Source organism: Monodon monoceros, unplaced genomic scaffold (assembly GCF_005190385.1).
Source record: "Monodon monoceros isolate NGI ecotype Baffin Bay Population unplaced genomic scaffold, NGI_Narwhal_1 Super_Scaffold_15, whole genome shotgun sequence".
Taxonomy (NCBI): Eukaryota; Metazoa; Chordata; class Mammalia; order Artiodactyla; family Monodontidae; genus Monodon; species Monodon monoceros.
The window spans coordinates 88,061,097-88,070,309 of record NW_021703771.1 but is presented as its reverse complement, the minus strand read 5'-3'; the positions used below and the strand labels follow the sequence as shown (position 1 = coordinate 88,070,309).

General features: G+C 39.3%; 1 pseudogene; it reads left to right on the top strand.

The window, feature by feature from the left end:
- The first annotated feature begins 3,502 nt into the window (after nt 1–3,502).
- On the top strand, nt 3,503–3,981 carry LOC114896367 (annotated as a pseudogene).
- The last annotated feature ends 5,232 nt before the right edge of the window (nt 3,982–9,213 follow it).

The window sequence follows — 9,213 nt, the reverse complement described above, 5'->3', positions numbered from 1 at the left end:
TTATGGGATTGTCGTCCCTCTCAAGTGTCTTGGGATAAAAACAAATGACAGTCATTGTAATAGATGAGACCCAAGGTCTCTTCTGCCCATGTGGCTCTACAAACACAGAGCTCCTTTCCTTTGGGGTGCCCAGAAGTGGAATCTCAGTGCCATGCCATTTTGCCTCTGACTTTTCTGACTTTGAACACGGGATGCATGGTCTGTTGAAACAGGAGTCTGAGACCTTACTGCATGGCTGCCGTCTTTAGGAAACCCTTAGACTCCACTTGGGCAGAACTCTCTTAGGACCTTTCTCAGGATATAGGAGGATTCGCCACTAATTCCTGTTTAGTCACAGTTGTCACTCCCACAGAAACTCATTTTCAGTCATTCCCAGTCACTCCTGGGCGTGGGATATAAAACCCGTTGTGTATCTACTACTTGTTCCTCTAACCTCATGTCCTACTGTCCTGCAAAACTCTTTGCCTAACCTGCTAAATTCCACGCCCTTTCCATAGACTCTGTTCTCTCACACAGCTGTGCCTTCCCCTGTGCTAGCTCTTCTTTCTGGAAAAGTTCTCTCCACTTGTCCCCTCCCTAATTCTTATTTGTCCTTCAAGGCCCTACCTACCCTACCCAGGGTGCTCTCCCCTGGGGCTTTGTCTTCTTCTGGGTGAGGATTACCTCCCAGATCCTTTACAAACCTGTTAACTTACTTTTCTGTTTCCGTTCTACACTTTCATCTCCTACAAACTCTGCATCTCCAGAGTCTAGCATATTAGTTACCATAAACCATAGATGCTCAAAAGTATGTGCTGAATTGGTATTGATAGTTAGATGACCTCATGGTGACACAGATCCAGTGATAACTCCCCTTCAAGGTGTACCTTCATCCTAGGCATCTATTTTTTCTGAAGTTACCTTGTCCTGGGGACCTGGTTGAGACATTGTCTGAAGTAGGAGCCTAAGCTTCTTATTTTAGTTAAGCTGTGAAAAGAACATACTCTACCCATTGACCTTGACAGATACACCTTTATCACATCAAAAATTGAAAACACTTAAAGCCCTGAGTTTTATATGACTAAAATTAACAAAATTTCAAAAATAATTGAATATAATTACTGTGCAAGTTTGTGTGTTCTGCTGAAGGATTGGCAGTGGAGTTAAATCCTCACTTAATGAAAATAGGAATAAAAATAGGAAAATACGCCCGGCTTGGTGACAAGCACTGCTTCCACCCGCTGCTCACTTCCAGACTGAAGAATCCTGCAGGCACCTGCATCAAATCCATGAACCTGGGTCAGGGCTACACGTCTGTGCAGGGCGCTAGGAAACCGCCTCCTGGCCTCTGCCTGGAGATCAAGAGGTGGCCAATTCCCTAACATCGGGAGGGTCTTCGGAAGGTGCTCAGTGGTGAGAAAACATGACAAATATCCTTTATGGAAGACAGACAAGAGTCTTTGCTAAGTGGATGTGCGTGTGATGCCACGATAGTGGGATTACACAGAGGAGGCTGAACAGTTTCCTTTGTGCCTCTCTTACACCTTGGTAGTGATGTGGGGACATTATCCTGTTCATATCTGTTAGAAGGGAGAATGTTTGAAGATGCTTGTTGTAAAATCAAGGATTTTTAAATGTAGGTGTTGTTAACATGCACTTGTTTCCCCACTAAGAGTTAACATTGCAGTAGTCTTTCTTGGTCCAAGGAGGGGCACAGCAAGGCTGAGCTTCAGCAGGAAAACATACAAAAGCTGAAGGTCATTGTTAATTGCAGAAAACATCATTGCTTCCTAACTCTTTCACACAAATATGTAAATATGAACGTGTGAAAACTGACCTAAGGAAACTGGCAGCAATCACTTTCATTAAAATATTAAAGTCAAGAGAATATAATTTTATGTATCAAATGTAACACATTCAAACATTCATACATTCATTCAATCAAAATTACTTAGTGCCATGAAAAACAGTAACAGACAGGCTGGTGAGATCCTTGTTTTCATAAAACTTAATCTAGTGAAGAACACAGACAGTAAATGCGAAAAAACCAAAATAATGCTGGGCAGTGTTAGGGTCTCTGACAAAAGCAGTGGGATTTGGCGTGGAGGGGCTCTCACGAGTGGGGACTATGAAATCAAAGCACAAATAAACTCTCTAAAATGCAAAAGACGTTGCTGTTATTTCAGAAATCATGGGTGGGTGTGTGTGTGTGTGTGTGTGTGATGTTTTAGGTAGGTTTGTTACACTTCTCAGAAAAATAATTCTCTAATCATAGACTTTAGACCTGTGTCTCAGGACAACGTTAAAATTCAACCTTTTGGTAAGCGATGTATTATTTTTATCTGATCCACAGAATAGAGAGGTAGAAGGCATTGTAAGTGGGGTAGGGGGGAGGCGTGGCCGTTGGACCTCTGACCCCCTTCAGGACAGAGCTGTTCTTTACCAGCAGCGAACACCAGGTTCACACACCCTGGAACCAAGTCCCTCAGGCGAGAGCCCAAAACCTGTGTTGGGTTTTTGCACAGTTGAGGCCATTTCCTCCCCCCGTAAAAGCCAAATGGGTACATGTGTTGTGAGGCAGACGTGGGGTCCGACGTGTGTGCGTAACTCACGGAGAATGGACGCGTCTGTGCATTTGGGTCCAGAGAACCAGAACTTTGTGACAGGAGGGCTTGAGGCCGTGGAGGCGAGGTTCCCCCTGCAGCTTGGGGACTGTCGGTGTGCTGGGCCCCGCGTCTCCAGTGACATATCTGTAGCTGTTTGTACTTGCAGCTTTTGAGCCCTGGCCACGGAAGATGGTTCATATTATATTTAATGGTTGTTGATCTAATATCTGGCAAGTGCGAGAGCTCTGTTCCTGACGGTCTGGCGGGGCCCTCAGCTCTGCGCTCCCTCACCGCTGCGGCCTCCAGCCCCGAGCAGCTGTGGTCACATTACAAGAATGTGACAGTTGGACTGTAGTTTCAGGCCTGCTCAGTTTCTTTGTAAATGATTTATAAGCCCAACTTGAAAAAAATCTATCTTTAAATAAGTTGCAGCATTGGAGTTATGTTCAACACATAGGATTCCTATTACACATAATTCTATTATTACTAGTTATGGCACAGTCCTAACAAAGTCTGTGAATTATAAAAATATGGCAAAATTTTTTTTGCATTTAAGGATAAATGGTGTTCAAGAGAACAGAATACCAAAGGAAAAGGTACAATAACAAAAGTTTCCACATATAAAGCCCACAGACTTTACTGCAAGTGTGCTGGTGGTAAATCTCCCTGAATTTTTAAGATGGTGGCCCATTTAAACGGGGTTTGTCCAAAGCTCACTGCTTTCATTTACTTACTGAAGGACAAGCCAGAGTTGAATTAAAAAGTGAATCATAGCCCCAGTCACTGAGCCGCCGCCGAGGACCCAGCAGCCTCCCCCTCGAGCCCCCTCGCTTCCCGACGCTCTGTAGCCCCCGCCCGCCTTCTCCAGCTGCCGCCTTCCGCAGGCCGTTTCCACCGAGGGAAAGGAATCGTATCGTATGTCCGCCATCCAGAACCTTCACTCTTTCGACCCCTTTGCTGATGCAAGTAAGGGTGATGATCTTATATCCATATAAGAATTCAACAGAGAAACGGCAGGAAGACCCTTACTACTGTCCAAGGAATCGCTGGTGATTACGATAAAAGGAAGCTAGTGAAGGCGTTTAAGAAGAAATTTGCCTGCGATGGAACTGTAATTGAGCGTCCAGAATATGGAGAAGTAATTCAGCTTCTTGACCAGCGCAAGAACATATGCCATTTCCTCGCAGAGATTGGACTGGCTAAGGGTGATCAGCTGAAGGCTCATGGGTTTTAAGTGCTCCTGGCTCACTGAAGCTTAAGTGAGGATTTCCTTGCAATGAGTAGAATTTTCCTTCTGTCCCTTGTCACAAGTTTACAAACCTCACAGCTTGTGTAATGTAACCACTTGGGGTCTGCTGTTAACTTGGACGAGTGTAACTGCTTCACGCAATAAACTGAAAACAGCCATGCTGTGTAGTCTTGAAGTCCCTCATTTAAACAGAGGTCAAGCAGTAGGCACCTGGCAGGGTCCGGCCTGAGACAAAGCAATAACAGTGATGTGTCAGCCAAGTCCAGAGCCCTGAGATCACAGACGGCTATGTCTGGCCAGAAGCTCCCAGCAATCCCTCTATAGAGTTCCCTGCCCTAAGACAATGTCGCCACCTGAACAGCCCTCGGTGAAGCTGAGAGTGGAGGATGGGGTGAGGCAGCGATGGCAGCTGTACTGCTAGAGGGAATCTTTGATCGTCAGGGGAAAGATCCCCTGGTATCTCCAACGTGACCAGGTGGGCAGAGCTTAGAGCAGCCACGTTCATTCTACTGAGGTGATATGACATCTGGCTTGCCACCAAGGTCTTTTTGACCAGACATATCCCAGCTGATCGATGAGCAAACTAGAATGTGAGGTCAACCTTCTATCAGAGTTAAACTTTTGACAAGGGAACAAATTTCAAACCGATGTATTAGTCATGTAGCTGTAGAGCTCGCAACTTACTAGCAACAGCTGCCCGATGCCATGTGAAATAACAAACTGGTTTTTGGTTTTCTTTGGGGTTTTTTTCCCCTTCAGTTTTAATGTTATGTAATGTATTTAAACACTTATTTATATAAAACTTGTTTTCAGAAAAAAAAAGTGGATCATTGCTCTGATATAATGAGTGTGGTTTGTCCATGATTAATAAAACCCTCTATTCTTAGTATAACTTGTAGAATATGAAGTCATTTTATGGGACATTTAAGATACAGATAAACAAAAATATGTTGGTGGAAATTTTTTTTTTACTTCAGAGATGATATTATTTCTAAATACATGCCCACTTTTAAAGGAACAGTATATATTATTTTGGAAAATAGAAAACATACGTGAACAAAACAAAGCAAATGAACAAAAGGGAAAAACAAAAGCTCTTAGTTATTAGGTGCTCACACCCAGAAGTAAGGGCTGTTGACATGTTAATGTTTAAACTTTGAGATTTTTTCCTGAATATGTGTGTATATAACACATGCACATGCATATGGACATAGGAATATGAGATCCTATTGCAGATACTGGCTTTTAGTCTAATTTTTCAAGTCATCAGCTTTGATGTTTGCATCTAGTTCTCATACAGGGGTGCCCCATGGTTCATGTAGTCAGTCTTCTGGTGCTGCATTCAGACTGCTTCTCATTGTTTTGCTAATATGTACAATGCTATCATGAACACCTAGTAGATGCATTTTTATACTTGTGTGATTATTTCCCTACAATAATTTTCAGAAGTGTAATTGCTGAGTCAGTTCCCTCACTTTTTTAACAGCTTTCGATAAATATTGAAAAATTTTCTCCGAAAAGGTAGGGCCAACTTATATATCTGCTAGTAGAGTGTGAAGAAACTGTCTACATCAAAAAATAGAAATTATTATTTTAAAAATATTTGTTAGCCCAGATCACAGGCCTATGCCCAAACTGTAAGGGCCTAGGAGAGACAGTAACTTACAGTTTCCGTTCTTGTGAATGGAGTTCCTCATTTTTGCCTCCACAACTCACGAAGGGGCTTCTCCAAAGCAGAAAGAGTCTCAGTTATTAGACAGCAAGAAAGGGAGCTGTGCTTAGTATCTTGGGCATGTATTTCATTTTTCTGTGAATTATTTGTTCACCCTTTAAATTATTTTTTCATTAAAATACCTTTTTTGGGGCTTCCCTGGTGGCACAGTGGTTAAGAATCTGCCTGCCAATGCAGGGGACACGGGTCCGAGCCCTGGTCCGGGAAGATACCACATGCCACGGAGCAACTAAGCCCGTGTGCCACAACTACTGAGCCTGTGTGCCACAACTGAGCCTGCGCACCTAGAGCCTGTGCTCCGTAACAAGAGAAACCACTGCAGTGAGAAGCCCGTGCACTGCAACGAAGAGTAGCCCCTGTTTGCTGCAACTAGAGAAAGCCCGCATGCAGCAACAAAGACCCAATGCAGCCAAAAATTTAAAAAAAAAAACACCTTTTTTTTCTCTTTAACTATTAACCTCTTTCCATATGTGAGCAATATTTTTTCTCAATTTATGATATTTAAAAAAATTCCAAGATCTGTTTTTTTATCAGACTTAGGAGAACTGCCCCCAAGATTACATATTCATTGATATTTCCCTAATTTTGTTTCATATTTACATACTTTGTTCTTATATATTTTTAATTTTATTTAAAATATAATCCTTGTGGATTATATTTGTATGTATGGTATGAGGTAAGTCTATTAACCCATTTATTTTTCTTCTAAAGGATTATGTAGGTATCCCAATTACTGATCATTTATTTCTTACTGATTTAAAATTCCAAATCCTTCATATAATGTTCTTAGGTCTGTTTATTAACATTATTTTCCATTCCAACACAGTCCACTGATTTTGATTATGCAGCTTTATAATTACTATTCCTCAGTATCCTTTTAAAAACATTTTACTTAGTTGTTCTTTAAAAATAATTTTATTATGCAAAGTTCCAAATATATCCAAAAGTAAGGAGAATGCTCTAATGAACCCACTCTTACCATGGCCAGCTATAAGTTTATCAACACTGAACCAGTCTATTGATATTATTTACTCCAACCCCTAACCTCAAGATCATTTTGAAGCAAATCCCAGATGTTATTTCATCTGTAAATATTTTAGTATGTATTTTTATCAGATATTTTTATTGAGGTACAATTTACATGACTTAAAATTCATCATTTTCAACTGTGCAATTCAGCTGGTTTGAGAGTTTTTGTATATTGTACAACTATCACCACGCATCTGTTCCAAAACATTTTTATCATCACCAAAAGAGGCCCCATACCTATTATAATCAGTGTCAACTCCAGCACCGCCAACCCCCTGGCAGCCACTAATCTACTTTTGGCTCTTTGGCTTTGCCTTTTCTGAATATTTCATATAAATGGAATCTTACAGTATATGTCCTTTGTGTCTGGTGCTCTTCATTTAGCATGATGTTTTCAAGATTGTATCAGTGTTTCATTCCTTTTTATGGCTGAAAAATATTCCAGTATGCATATGCCACATTTTGCTTATGTATTCATCTGTTGATGGATTTTTGTGTTGTTTCTACTTTTTGACTATAACAAATAATGCTGTTGTGAGGAGTCATATACAAGTTTTTCTCTAAACATATCTTTTCATTTCTCTTGTGTGTATATGTAGGAGTGAAACTTATCAGTCATATGGTAATTCTATTTTTAGAAAGTTTGAGGAACTGCCAAACTTTTATACAGTGGCTGCATTATTTTAAATTTCTATAGCAATGTGAAAGGCTCCTGATTTTTCCACATCTTTGCCAACACTTATTATCTTCTATTTTCTTTTTTTTATAGCTATTCTAGTGGGTGTGAATGGCATCTCATAGTTTTTATTTGCATTTTCCTAGAGATTAATTATGTTGAACACCTTCTCATGTGCTGGTTGGCCATCTGTATATCTCTATGTCTTTTCTGGAGAAATTCCTTCCTTTGGAGATATTCTATTCCAATTCTTTGGAGAAATTTTATTTAAGTCCTTTGTCCATTTTAAACTGGGTTATTTGACATATTGTTTAGTTGTAATATTTCCTTATATATCCTGGATATTGGACCTTTATCAGACAGTTAACTGGCAACTACTTCCTCCCATTCTGTGGGTTGTCTTTTTACTTTCTTTATAAAATCCTTTAATACACAAAAATCTTTCATTTTAATGAAGTTCAATTTGTCTTTTTTTCTTTGGGTGCCTCTGGTTTAGGTGTCATATCAAAGGATCATTTGCCAAAGCCAAAGTTATAGAAATGTACCCCTGTGTTTTCTTCTAAGAGTTTTGTAGTATAAGTGCTGACATTTAGGTCTTTGATTCATTTTGAACTAATTTTTCCCTATGGTGTGAGGTAGGGGTCCAAATCCATTTTTTGGCTCAGGGATATGCAGTTATCCCATACTGTTTGTTGAAAGGATGATTGTTTTCCTGCATTGAATGGTCTTGGAAACCTTGTCAAAAATCAATTGACCATTGATTATGAATGTATTTTGGGGCTCTCAGTTCTATTCCATTGTTTTAAATATCTATCCCTATCCCACTACCACACTGTCTTGGTTACTGTAGCTTTGTAGTAAGTTTTGAAATTGAGAAGTGTGAGTCTTCCAACTTTGTCCTTTTTCAGGATTGTTTTGGCTATTTGGGTCCCTTGCATTTCATATGAGCTTTAGGATCAGGTTGTACTTTTGTGCATAAAAAGAAATTGGAATTTTGATAAGGATTGCATTGAATCTCTAATTCAGTTTTGGGGGTATTTGTATTGTAACAATATTGTTTTCCATACCATGAATACTGGATGTCTATTTATTTGTTTATTTATTTATTTATTTATTTTTATGGATCGTATGGTAGTTTTATTTTTAATTGTTTGAGAAACCTCCATAGTAGCTGCACCAACTTAGAATACCACCAACAGTGCATGAGGTTTCCCTTTTCTCCACATCTTCACCAACACTTGTTATTTGTTGTTTTTTTGATAATAGCCATTCTGAGAGGTGTGAGGTGGTATCTCATTGTTGTTTTGATTTGTATTTGCCTGATGATTTGTGATACTAAGCATCTTTTCATGTGTCTGTTGGCCATCAGTATGTCTTCTTTGGAAAGTGTCTATTCAGGTCCTCTGCCCATTTTTTAATCGGGTTGTTTTCTCTTTTGATGTTGAGTTGTATATGTTCTTTGTACATTTTAGATATTAACCCATTATTGGACATATCTTTTGCAAATATCTTCTCCCATTCAGTAGGCGACTTTTTCATTTTGTTGATAGTTTCCTTTGCTGTGCAAAAGCTTTTTAGTTTGACACAGTCCCATTTGTTTATTTTTGCTTTTGTTTCCCTTGCCTGAAGAGACATATCCAAAAAAATATTGCTAAGACTTATTTAAAAGAGAGAACTGCCTATGTTTTCTTCTGGGAGTTTTATGGTTTTAGGCCTTATATTTAAGTCTTTAATCCGTTTAGAGTTTATTTTTGTATATGGTGTGAGAAAGTAGTACAGTTTTATTCTCTTTCGATTTATTTAGATCTTATTTAATACAACAATATTCCATAGTTTTCACTGTAGAAGTCATGCACATCTTTTGTTAAATTAATTCTAATGAATAAGCTAATTGTTAAACTAATTAATAAAACTAGTATTTTATTCTTTTTGATGCTATTTT